The sequence below is a fragment of the Pseudonaja textilis genome, chromosome Z (assembly GCF_049901715.1).
Source record: "Pseudonaja textilis isolate UNSWEBS1 chromosome Z, rPseTex1.2, whole genome shotgun sequence".
In the NCBI taxonomy this organism is placed as follows: Eukaryota; Metazoa; Chordata; class Lepidosauria; order Squamata; family Elapidae; genus Pseudonaja; species Pseudonaja textilis.
Genome location: NC_142008.1, coordinates 58,910,920 through 58,923,663, shown reverse-complemented (window position 1 = coordinate 58,923,663; position 12,744 = coordinate 58,910,920). Strand labels below are relative to the sequence as shown.

The following is a 12,744-nucleotide window of genomic DNA, read 5'->3' as shown; positions in this document are numbered from 1 at the left end:
GCATGCTAGTCTGCTCTGCGGCTTGCCTGCCTAAGCTGTTTGAGTGTACTCTGAATTGAGTCTACTCTACTCTTCCCCAACGGACCTTCTGGCCTCCTCCTGCCTACAGGACTAGGTAAGCACTGACTAGTTAGCCCCCTCTGCCTGGGCCTGAGCTTCCCAAACCCTCGGCACTCCTTCCTGCCACCTGGCCTCTCCCCAAGCTTCCATCAGCCTCTGCTGGCCATGGCCCACAGCCCAGGACCTTGCAGCCCAGGGTTCCTTGTGGGCTGGCTGCTACTCTTTGCGGCTGCCCACCCCCAGGCTTCAAAATGCCCCTGGAGCTCCTTGCCGGCCATGGCCTCAATCCGCAGCCTGATGTAGCTCCCCAAGTCACCGCGGTTCCCTTGTGGGCCAGCTGCTACCCTTTCCGGCCACCTGCCCCTGCCGCTGGTCTTCAAAATGCCCCTGGAGCTCCTTGCCACCACCTGGCCTTGCCCAGGGTTCTGGCAATCTCCAGAGGCTGTGGCCTAAAGCCCAGGGCCTTGCGTAGCCAGTCAAACCACGGCGATCATTTGCACTACACTTCTGAAGGCCCCGGCACTCCTTCCTGCCACTTGGCCTCACCCCGAGCTTCTGGCAGTCTCTGGTGGCCGTGGCCTAACGTCTGGGCCTCACATAGCTGGCCAAGCCATGGCAATTGCTTGTGGGCAGCTGCTACCTGTTGTGGCTGCTCCCCGCCCGCAAGGGCTTCTAAAAGCCCTTATAGGTCCTTGCAGGCCAGCTGGGGCCCATAGACTCCAGCCTAGCCAGCCTTGTTGAACTAACCCACCTCCCCCCGCCCGCCAGCCTCTAGCAAGCACCTACTTCCTTCAGACACCTTCTCCTGATTCCCAAATAGCTGCTTGAAAACTTGTCTCCTGCCTTGCTTGTGATGCATCCAGTTCATCGGTGAGCAACTGATTCTGCCTGCCTGCTTTCTTCAATTGGGTAAGTAAGTGGCTTTTTCTTCTTCTCATGATTTAAATCAGGGCAGGGATCTTCAAACTTGGCAAGTTTAAGACTTGTGGACTTCAACTCCAAGAATTCCTGAGCTAACATGACTGGAGGAGGAATTCTGGGAATTGGTCCACAAGTCTTAAAACTGTCAAGCTTGAAGTCCCCTGATTGCAAAAAACAGTAAGCGTGTTCATTTTTTTTTTTTTTTAGGAAATAGTCATATAAAACTTAGGAAATTTTAGCTGCTTTTCTATTTTTAGAAAGCAACTGCTTTGTGAGAAAATTGTGTGAAATGTTATGTGCTTATAAATTAAAGCTATATTTTTAGATTTTTCCAGCTGTATCTGCTTTGTGAGTGTGTATGTGTAGTTTTCAATTATGTAGGGAGTGTATTTTCAGTTGTGTAGTTTTGTGGGTCTGCTGCCAATCCAGTCATATTATAGTTGTATAGTTATGATAACAACATATCCTAGCATTTTTTGATGTTGATGCTTGTAGCATCCAGGCCAGGAGACATTTTACGTGAAGTCCAGCTGCTTTTATGCGACAAGCAACTTTACTTTCTGAGAAAATTAGTAACTTGTTTTGGAGTATAACACTTCACCATTATTAAAGCTGGTTTTAACATATTGAGATTTCTGGAGCTGAGCCTGCTTGATGGATTTCATGTGTTCATGATTGCCCTGCTTTTGTTCTTGCCTGGGTCTTTTGTCTTTCCTATCATGGTGGTTAATTCTGCCAGGAATCAGGAAAAGGGGACTTCCAGGTGAGTTATCCTAATAATGGTTGTACTTAAGTGTTGCTTTTTGTTGTGTTGCTTGTTTGCCTGGGGGTTTCTTAAAGGCAGAAGGGCTGAGATTTCTGGTGTGAGGTTTTGGGTCCTTGGGGGAACAATCCAGGGTTTTTATTGCAGTCTGGAGATTAAGTAAAAAACTGTTTTTTATCTGCAGTATTTTTTTTGAGGGGGGTGTATGCTCTCAAAGTTATCTATGCATTAACAATGATCAAATACTAATAATATTTGCTTATCCTTTTTACAGAACTTTCCTTATATAATTGGTGTTTTCTTTTATACTTTTACATTTCTAACTTCCGTTTCTGTTAGTTAGCCATTGATAAAAGAAATCCCATATTAAAAAGTATTCTAAGCCTTCTCCTTGATTGTAAATTTGTAATTGTTAATTTATTCATTTATGCACATTCTAACCTTTTTTTATTCATTTTCATATCTTGTTTTTCCACTGTTGTGCAAATACAATTCTAGCAGCTGTTAACATGTGTAAAATTAAATATGTATTTTACCCAACAAAATATTTCTGGTTTTAAATCCATATGTTGCTTTATCATTGTTTTAACCATGGCACACAGGCTACTTGCCTTGTACTGACCTAAATACTGAACCTAGTTCATATATTCGGTGAACTGACTGAGGAATAAATTTCAGAAAAAGAATTCAATATTGCTCTGTGAATGTACCAATGAAATTCATTCTTATTGATCTAACTTCTTAGATGATGTTGGAAGAATTATCCTTTTCAGTTCTGGGGAAGAAAGACTCTGGAAACATGGTGACTGCTTGTAAAGATGGTTTAATGGTGGACAGGATCACATGCCTTGGAGCTCTTGGGCTGAGACATGCTGAGAGTCCCTTGGTTTTATGCCTTCTGTTGGGATTTGTATTTGAGCTTGTATTCTGATTGGTTGTAAGGCTCCCAGGGGGTCATGCAGAGGCAACTCTGTAGGTTGTCCTGAGTCCCAGGCTTGGTTGAGCCTTGCTGGATGATGATGTAATGAAAGGGCTGTGGGCATTTCCTATTATACAGGGGTGGGCAAACTATGGCCCGCGGGCAACATCCGGCCCATTGGTCTGTCCAATCCGGCCCGCCCCTGAAAAAAAATCGCTGGGCGTGGCGTATTGCCCTGCGCCGTGTGGCCCCCAAAGCTGCAAAACAGTGCGGAGCGCTCTCGGGGTAGGAAAGAAAAGAAGAACTTTGCAAAGGCCTCGGCTGGGAATTTGAAATCACCTTCAAGTGCAACCTCTCCGAAGGTGAGTCCCCACCGATCCCCCTTTTTTTTCCGGGGCTTCCAGGCTTAAACTTTGCAAAGGCAAAGTTTGCAAGCGGGAGCGTCTTCCCGCCGAGGAGCGGGAAGGGTTCCGCCCGGCAGGCGGGCTGCTTGGAGCGGGCTGCTTGGAGCCACCTAAAGCTAGGCCACTGCTGGTGGAGCCTTGCCCTGCCTTGGTGCCCCGTTTCCCGGCTCAGTTGGTCCTGCTTGGGCGGCACTTTAAAAGCCTGCTCCCAGCACTCGAGCAACTTCCCAGCAACTTACGGCTTCCTTTTCCCTCACGGGCGCTTCTGCCTGGCCCTGAGCCGCGCGGCAGAGGGGAAACCCCGGAGCTCCGTCGGCTCACCTTCTCCAAGCAGCCTGCCCGCCGGGTGGAACCCTTCCCGCTCCTCGGCGAGAAGATGCTCCTGCCTGCAAACTTTGCCTGTGCAAAGTTTAAGCCTGGAAGCCCCAAAACCTGAGCAACTTCCCAGCAACTTGCAGCTTGCTTTTTCCTCTCGGGCGCTCGCGCTTGGCCCTGAGCCGCGCGGCGGAGGGGAAGCCCGGAGCGCTGCCGGGTCACCTCTTCCAAGCAGCCCACCCGCCCACCCACCGGGCTTCCCCTCCGCCACGCAGCTCGGGGCCAGACGCAAGCACCCGCGAGCTGAAAGGAAGTTGAAAGTTGCTGGGAAGTTGCTCAGGTTTCCGGGGCTTCCAGGCTTAAACTTTGCAAAGGCAAAGTTTGCAGGCGGGAGCGTCCTCCCACCTAGGAGCGGGAAGGGTTCCACCCGGTGGGCAGGCTGCTTGGAGAAGGTGAGCCGACGGAGCTCCGGGCTTCCCCTCTGCCACGCAGCTCGGGGCCAGGTGCGAGCGCCGAGAGGAAAAAGCAAGCTGCAAGTTGCTGGGAAGTTGCTCGGGTTTTGGGGCTTCAGGCTTAAACTTTGCACAGGCAAAGTTTGCAGGCAGGAGCGTCTTCCCGCCGAGGAGCGGGAAGGGTTCTGCCCGGCGGGCGGGCGGGCTACTTGGAGGAGGCGCTCCAGGCTTCTCCTCCAGCACGCGGCTCGGGGCCAGGTGTGAGCGCCTGAGAGTAAAAAGCAAGCTGCAAGTTGCTGGGAAGTTGCTCGGGTGCTGGGAGCCGCCGTTGTGGTGAGCAGCTTATCGGGCACGTATGCGAGGAGGAGGGCTTTTAAAGTGCCACCCGAGCAGGATCGCCGAGCTTGGAAATGGGGCACCAAGGCAGGGCAAGGCTCCATCAGCAGCGGCCTAGCTTTAGGTGGGCTTGGATGCCCCTGAGCGCGGTTTGCTGTTTGTTCTCTCCTGGGACTCGCGTTTGGAAAGCGTGGAAAGTAGTAGCAGGAGCAGCCGTGGTGTTACTTTTTCTTATATATAATATATATATATATATATATATATATATATATATATATATATATATATATATATATATATATATATATAATATATTATATATATAACATATATATAACATATATATATTCTGAAGGGCCCATTATAAAATGCAGCAAATTATATATAAGAATATTATTTATATATGTGTGTGTGTGTGTGTGTGTGTGTGTGTGTGGCATTCGGCTTTGCTCGGGTATTTTCCCACGTCATAGTAGTTGTGCTTTTAAAGTTGTAGCTGTAGCTGTGGAACAGCTGTCCTGCCCTACATAAGAGATACTACAGACAAAATTAGTAAGATACTGCACAGATATCACATCAAGACTGCCTTCAAAACAGACAGAAAAATAGCAGCCATCCTTAGAAACCCCAAAGATAAAATTTACCTGGAAAACCAAGGCATATACGAAGTCCCCTGTGCATCATGCCTGGCCACATACATTGGACAGACCAATAGAAGAATAAGTACCCGCCTGGATGAACACAAAAATGCAGTCAAAAAGCTGGAACACACTTACTCACTAGTCCAACACATGGAAGCCACAGGTCATAGCATCAACTTCAATGGCACCAAAACCCTAGCCACTATAGAAAACCCCAGCCACAGAATCATCAGAGAAGCCATAGAGATTGAAAAAAGACCAGAAAGCATGAATATAAGAGATGATTCCACCAGACTGTCAATCATTTGGAAGCCTGCACTCAGAAAGAAAAAAATCTCCACACCACAAGCCAGGCAAACACCTGGGCACAGACAGATCCCCCCTGATACCTCCAGCTCAAACACACTCCAACCAGGCACCCAGATGAAACCTAGCTTCCTAACCAATGATAGCCGTCCATTTACCCGGAGCCAAGCTGCACTAAAGGCCTCCAATAAAGTAACACAATGTTGCCAGCCAATCAAGAGACAAAAAGAGCCAAAAAACAGACAGGAGATATTAGAAACACCAATCAAGCAGAACACAGCGAACTCCAAGACCAATAAACACAGACCAAGACTCCCAACCAATCAGGGTGAAGAAAAAACCATTCTGGCACAGCAATAGGCTGCCCCAAATTTAAATCTGAAACCACTATAAAAGCCTGACTCACAGATGAACACTATACAGAAGCCTGATGATGGCAGATGAGATTCTGCTGAAACGTCAGCTACAAATTTAAAAGCACAACCACTATGACATGGGAAAATACCCGAGCAAAGCCGAATGCCATACATGTAAGTACCCGTGAAAACCTAAGAATATATATATATATATATATATATATATATATATATATATATATATATATATATGTATATATATATATATATATATATATATATATATATATATATATATATATATATGTATATATGTATATATGTATATATGTATATATGTATATATGTATATATATATAATATTCTTATATATAATTTGCTGCATTTTATAATGGGCCCTTTATAATGGCCTTTTATAAAATCGGTTCGGCCCTCGAACGCAGATCTGATTTTCCATGTGGCCCCCGACAGAAATTAATTGCCCACCCCTGCTATTATAGCTCTCTGGAGTAGATCTTTGTTATGTAAAATAGACTGGCCTAGGCCAGAGAAATGGTCCATTAGCAAAGGGCAGGGGAGGCCTCTCTTGAGTTTTTACTTTTCTTTTTAGGGGAAATAGTTTGCCTTTTATATATATTCTTAAATATTTTATTTTCCTAGAAGAGGGGTGGATTTTAACTTCCAACAATAAAAACTGTATCTTTCTTATTTGTTGGACCCCATCCTGATAAGACTGTACATTGTTGGATGAAAAAAGAGATCCCTTTTGTTACCTTAGTACTCAGCTTACAGCCACAATTGAGTCCACTCAAAGCACAATATTGTTTTATGTCTTTTGCAGTAGTAGCTGATAGGCAAGGATGAAAAGACAACAGAGTTTGACCACTTTCTTTGCCAAGAAACCAAGAACGGAACAATCAGAATTAGACACAACAGATCCAGAACCATCAGGGTCACAAGCAGCATTGCCACCAATTGAACATGGAGAAAGCTGCAAATCAATCTCTGAAACTGAAAGCCTTCTTGATCTTCCAGACTGCTGGACATTGCAGCAATATAGAAGTTTTCAAGAGAAGTATGAGGGACTGGAAGTTTCAAAGAAAACATAGGTTGTAAGTCTTGCACAAAACATGACTTTGCAGTAGAGAAAGGTGTTCATGGTCCAAGGAGTGGAAACATTTCAAGAAACATTTCAAGATTGAGGCAGCAGGGACAACTAAAGAAGTTCAGCAAGCTTCTCTGAAGAAAAAAATGAAAGAACATTTTACATCTAAAGCTCATGCAATTTGCAGTGATAACTTAAAACAAGGGGAGCGGGATGCTATAACAAAATCAGTAAATAAGATGTCTGACAGATGTTTATCTAGTGCCTGTAGAGTATTTTTGACAGTTTATAGTCTGGCACAAAGATGTAAACCATTTTCAGACATAGAAGGACAGATAGAATTGCAAGCTGTAATGGGTGTAGATCTTGGAGTAGGATTGTATTCATGGTCAACTGCAGTGAAAATAGTTTATTTCATTGCAAAAGAAATTAAAACCAAAATGTTTACTAGCATTATTGAACAGAACTTGAAAATATGTTTAATTATTGATGAAGCCTCAACTGTTTCATGCAAACCAGTTGTGATAATTTTCGTAAAAACTGAGGATTCACATAACCCACCAACAATTTTTGTTGAGTTTGTTGAACTGGAAAAACAAGATGAAGAGACAATATGTTCTTTGGTTTTGGAAAGTTTACATAATGTTGGGTTTACTACAGACTATCTGCAAAAAAAATTAATAGCATTTTGCTCTGATGGTGCCAGTGTTATGCTTGGAAGAAAATCTGGAGTGAGCACAAGAATAGCAAAAGATTTCCCTAACATCATAATATGCTTAAATGATTGCCTCCAACTTGTTTTAGATGACTCTATAAAGGACATTAAGCAACTGAATCATTTCAAAATATTTCTTGTCAAGATACACAGTATTTTCCATAAATTCAAAAGAGTCAAAACGAACTGTTTGAAATATCCAAACAACTTTGAATTGAAATTGTAAAGATTAGTAGAGTTTTGGGACCAAGATGGGCTGCCTTTAGTTTAAAGTCAACCCTAGCTGTGTGGCATGCTTATCCAGCGCTACATCAGTACTTTCATGTAAATGAAAAATACTCCAGTATGACTGTCCATCTTGAAAACATATATTTTTAAAATGATTTGGAGTTGATGATCAATATTCTCAATGAAATATCTCTTCTGTCAAATGCACTGCAAGGAAGAAATACAAACATTATAAAGGCCAAAAAACTTCTGCTGAGATAAATTAAAGCATTTGAAATGCTCAGACAGAGAAAGGGTCCCTATGAAAAAAAGGTTGATGGATTAATTACTTCAGAAACCTTCAAAAATATGAAATTTGTACAAAATCATCGATTTGTTGGACTTCCTTGGGAAAGACTTTTGGAAAGCATCATAATAAACTTGAAGAAAAGACTAACTGATTGTCAACATTTAAAAACTGGTAGCCAATTGCAAGACACCACAAATAAATTACAGTTTCTCCATTTTTAGGAGCCAGATTACTGGAATATTGAAGAAGTCATCGTTCCATGGCCAGAAGCTGAAGAACAATTGCTTACCTTTAATAAAATCTTTAATTACAAAATCAATGATTATAGAGATTTCATAGAAAATGTTTTAAAACTATGTAATTCCTGATAGTATTAAAAAAGCTAAAGATATTGTCAGAACAATTGCTGTAAGTTCAGCAGAAGCGGAAAGGGGGTTCTCAAAAATGAACCCCATATATTTAGAACAGAGAAGTCACCTAACTGTTTCTAACATAACCAATCTGATGACCATTAGTGTGATGGCCTACCTATAAAAGAATGGGATCCTCTTCCTACTGTCAAAAGATGGTTACGAGCACACCATCACACAGCCGATGATCCAAGGGTGAAAACTAAGAAAAGTGCAAGTGAGGAGGGCGTCAATGAAAGAACATTGTGGAAACATCTCAAATAACACTTTTATACACACTTGTGTGTACCTCCTTTATTGTTTGTGTGTACTTGTTTAAGTAGTCAGTAAACAAAATTAAAAACTTAAGAAAATACCTTCTTTCTGGAGGTCATTCATTAGGCCAAACAAGTCAGTGATGTTGTTCTGTAGGTATGTAAGGTAGTTTCCAACACTGAGCAAACGTTAGTCTGGCCGCTGTTAATATGTGTATTGTTATATACTTCACTTTTTTAGGTAGCTGTTTATCAAAAATCCATAACAGGAAGGACTCTGGTTTAAACTCGATCTGTTCTTTTGTTATATCTTCTAGCCACTTTCTAATTCTTTGCCAGTATTTCTGGGTTTCTTTACAAGACCACCACATATGAAAAAAGGTTCCATCTATTCTTTTACATTTCCAACAGTTCGGGCTCGTGTTGGGGTGCATCTTCGCTAGTCTCGAGGGAGGAAGGTGCCATCTGTAAAACATTTTGTAAGTGTTTTCTTTATATGCTGCCGATTTGGTGATCTTATTGTTTCTACTCCAGATCTTTTCCCATTCTATTAATGTGATACTCCATCCTACGTTCCTACTCCAGGCTATCATATTCCCTTTGACTGTCTCTTCTTCTAACTCTATTTCTAATAGATAGTTGTAAAATCTAGTTATATTTTTCTTGTCTGATCCTAGTAAGATTTTGTCTAATTGCTGGAATTTATTGTTAATTCCGAATTCTTTTCTATCCTGTTTGTATCTACTATGAATTTGGAGATATACCCACTGATCTATTTTAAATCCCCGCTCTTGCAGCTTTTGTCATGTTTTCAAATTTCCTTGTGCATCTAATAAATCTTTATATTTAATCATTTTGGTAATGTCTAGATTGTTTGGATGAATCATCGCCTCCATTGTCGATAACCAAATTGGTACTTTTAAATAGTGTTTTTTCCGTAATTTTTTCCAATTGGTTAATAGTGAATCTCTAATTAAGTGTCTGTGGAAATATGTCTGATTGACTTTCCCTATCTCCCATAAAAAGGCGTGCCATCCCCTCTGCAAGTCGTGGCCTTCTAACAGTAGCGTTCTTTCACTGATTAAATTCACCCAATCTTTTAACCATACTAGAGAGGCTGCTGTATATAATTCCCAATTTGGAAGTGCCAATCCACCCCTGCTCTTCAAATCCTGCAATGCCTTTAAATTTATTCTAGATTTCTTTCCTTGCCAAATGAATTTAACAGTTATTTTGTTAAGTTCTTCAAAAAAAATTCTATGTAATTTGATTGGAATCGTCTGAAATAAGTATAAAAATTTTGGTAGAATATTCATTTTGGTGGAAGCAATCCTACCCAATAGTGAAAGTTTCAACCTACCCCATGATTCTAGATCTTTCTTTACTTGTTGCAACAATTTATCATAATTATTCTCTTTCAGTGTCTTACAATGTGGTGTTAGCCATATTCCTAAATATTTAACTTTCTTTGTTACCTGTATTCCTATAATTTCTTCTAAATCTTTTTTCTGTTCTTCTGTTACATTTGTAGTCATTAGTTTTGTTTTCTTTCTATTGATTTTAAGTCCTGCTACCGCCCCGAATTGTTCTAGTTCTTTTATCAATTTTTGTCCTTTTACTATTGGTTCCTCCATAAAAAAGACCATATCATTGGCAAATACTTGCAATTTGTATTCTTCTTTTTTAATCTTCAATCCTTTAATCTCTGGATTTTGCCTAATTCGTGTTAATAGTGTTTCTAAAGTGAATATGAAGAGGAGGGGTGAGAGAGGGCAACCCTGTTTAACTCCTTTTTCTATTTTTATTGGGCGAGAGTATTCCCCGTTTATTATGATATTGGCCTGCTGTGTATCGTAAATTGTTTTTATGATGTTTTCAAATTTAGTGCCTAAATTCATATTATAATTTTTTTGAATTAAAAATTGCCAATTTAAGTTATCGAATGCCTTTTCTGCATCTAAAAACATAAGTGCAGTTTGTTTTTCGGGGTGGGCTTCATAAAATTCTAAAACATCTATTACTGTTCTTAAATTATTCCTTATCTGTCTCGTCGGGAGAAATCCATTTTGGTCTTCATGTATATACAAATTTAAAATTTGTTTTAGTCTGTTAGCTATGATAGAGGAAAATATTTTGTAGTCAGTGTTTAGGAGTGAAATTGGTCTGTAGTTGTTAATATATCTAAGGTCAGATTCTTCCTTCGGGATCAGCAAAATCAATGCTCCCCTCCACGAGTCCGGCATCCTGGATGCCAATAAGACATTGTTAAACACTTCCATCATGAGAGATCCAATTTGTTCCGCAATTGCCTTATATAGTTCTCCCGGGATTCCATCAGGCCCTGGGGTTTAATTATTCCCCTGATTCTCTGTTGCTGATTTCAGTTCGGACCAAGTAATATCTTTATTTAATAGTTCTATCAATGCATCTCCGATTACTTTATCTTTCATTTATCTAAGTAATTTCTTATTTTATCCTCATTGACTTCTTCTTTTTTGTATAACTCTTCAAAGTATTTGTGTACAATGTCTTTTTTCTTTTCTATCTCTTGTTGTATGTTGCCCTTCTCGTCTATTAATTGGTATATCAATCTCTTTTCTTTCTTTTTTTTAATTTATAAGATAGCCATCTCCCTGGTTTATTAGCATATTCAAAATAAATTTGTTTAGTCATTTTCAAATTTATTTCCATTTTTTCTTGTTCAATTAAGTTCAAATTATGTTTGACTGTTATTATCTGATTTAGTACTCTTTGATCTTTGGGGATCTTTTGTAATTGGGTTTCTAATTCCTTAATTTGTTGTTGTAATTTATTTTATTGAGCATATTTTCCTTTGTTTCTCATGGCATTATAAGAGATTGTTATACCTCTTATAACTGCCTTCAGTGTATCCCAAATATTTTGTTTCGAGGTTACATCATTATCATTTTCCTTTAGAAAATAGTTTAGTTCCTCAAGTTTATTAGTATACTCTTTTTCTCTTATTAATTGGGTGTTTAATGTCCATCTTTTCTTTGGTTTTTCCCTACCTTTCCAAATTATTTGAATTGGGTTATGATCAGCCCATTCATTTGGTAAAATTTTGATTCCTTTTATTTCATTTGCAATTTCCCCATTCATCCACGCCATATCGATTCATGTCCATATTTGATGCGGGTTAGAGTAAAATGTAAATTGTTTTTCTTCAGGGTATAGTCTTCTCCATAAGTCCACCAAATTTAACTGTTTCATCATTTCCTTACATGTCTTAGGAAACTCTCTTTTTCCTTTTTTGTTCTTTCTCGCATTACTATGGTCCTTTTGGTAATCAGCAATAGAGTTAAAATCTCCTATAATACAGATATTCCTTTTTTCAAATCCTATTATTTTTTTGATGTAAATATTTAAAAAACTCTTTCTGATCTTCGTTTGGGGCATAAATTACTACTAATGGAATTGAAATGGTATTGATTGAGATCTGTATAACCAGAGTTCTTCCTTCTGGGTCTGACCAAACTAAATCTGCTTTCAGATAATCTTTCACGTATATTGCAATCCCTTTCTTTTTTTTTTTATCTGCTGGTGCAGTAAATAGCTTCCCTAGTTTCGGGCAGTCTAAGTATCTTTCATCTACTTTCCTTATGTGAGTTTCTTGTAAACATATTATGTCGGCATTTTGTTTAATTAATTTGGCTATTATCCTTTTCCTTTTTGTCATCGAATTTAAACCATTTATGTTGATGGATAGAAGTTTCTTTTCTTCATCCATTTAGTTAGATCCGTTTCGCTCTTTGTCTCATGAGAATTCTGCTCTCTCCTTGTGCTTGCTGTAGACTAGATTCTTCTCTCTCCTGAGGTGGGTAGTCGTTCCCTTGGTTTTTTATTTTTTAACAACATAAACAGACACAAACATATACACAAAACATAAAGCCCTCTTTCCATTGTACAGTGTATTGGTTGGTACATATCTTCTTGTGCACAATATCAACAGTCCTTCCCTTCTAAATATGTTATTAAAATTCATATTACATAAATATGCATATTGTTATATTGTTATTAACTTATTAGACTTTAATTAGACTATAATCCTTTTTGAGCAAATCTCAATTTTTAATATATCTCAATTCATATCATTCATTTTATTTTAATCAATTATGACATATTACATTGTCTTGTCTTTATTCTATCATATTTATATTGTACTGTATTTCCCTGTTTTCTTATCTAGCCATTGATAAAATAAATCCCAAATTTTATAATACTCTTATCTTCTTGCTCTCTAATTGCTAAT

At 39.6% G+C, this 12,744-nt stretch overlaps 2 pseudogenes; both read left to right on the top strand.

Moving 5' to 3' along the window:
- Nucleotides 1–6,293: 6,293 nt before the first annotated feature.
- Nucleotides 6,294–7,006, top strand: LOC148124029 (E3 SUMO-protein ligase KIAA1586-like; annotated as a pseudogene).
- Nucleotides 7,007–7,018: 12 nt separating this feature from the next.
- Nucleotides 7,019–8,178, top strand: LOC148124028 (E3 SUMO-protein ligase KIAA1586 pseudogene; annotated as a pseudogene).
- Nucleotides 8,179–12,744: the final 4,566 nt, after the last annotated feature.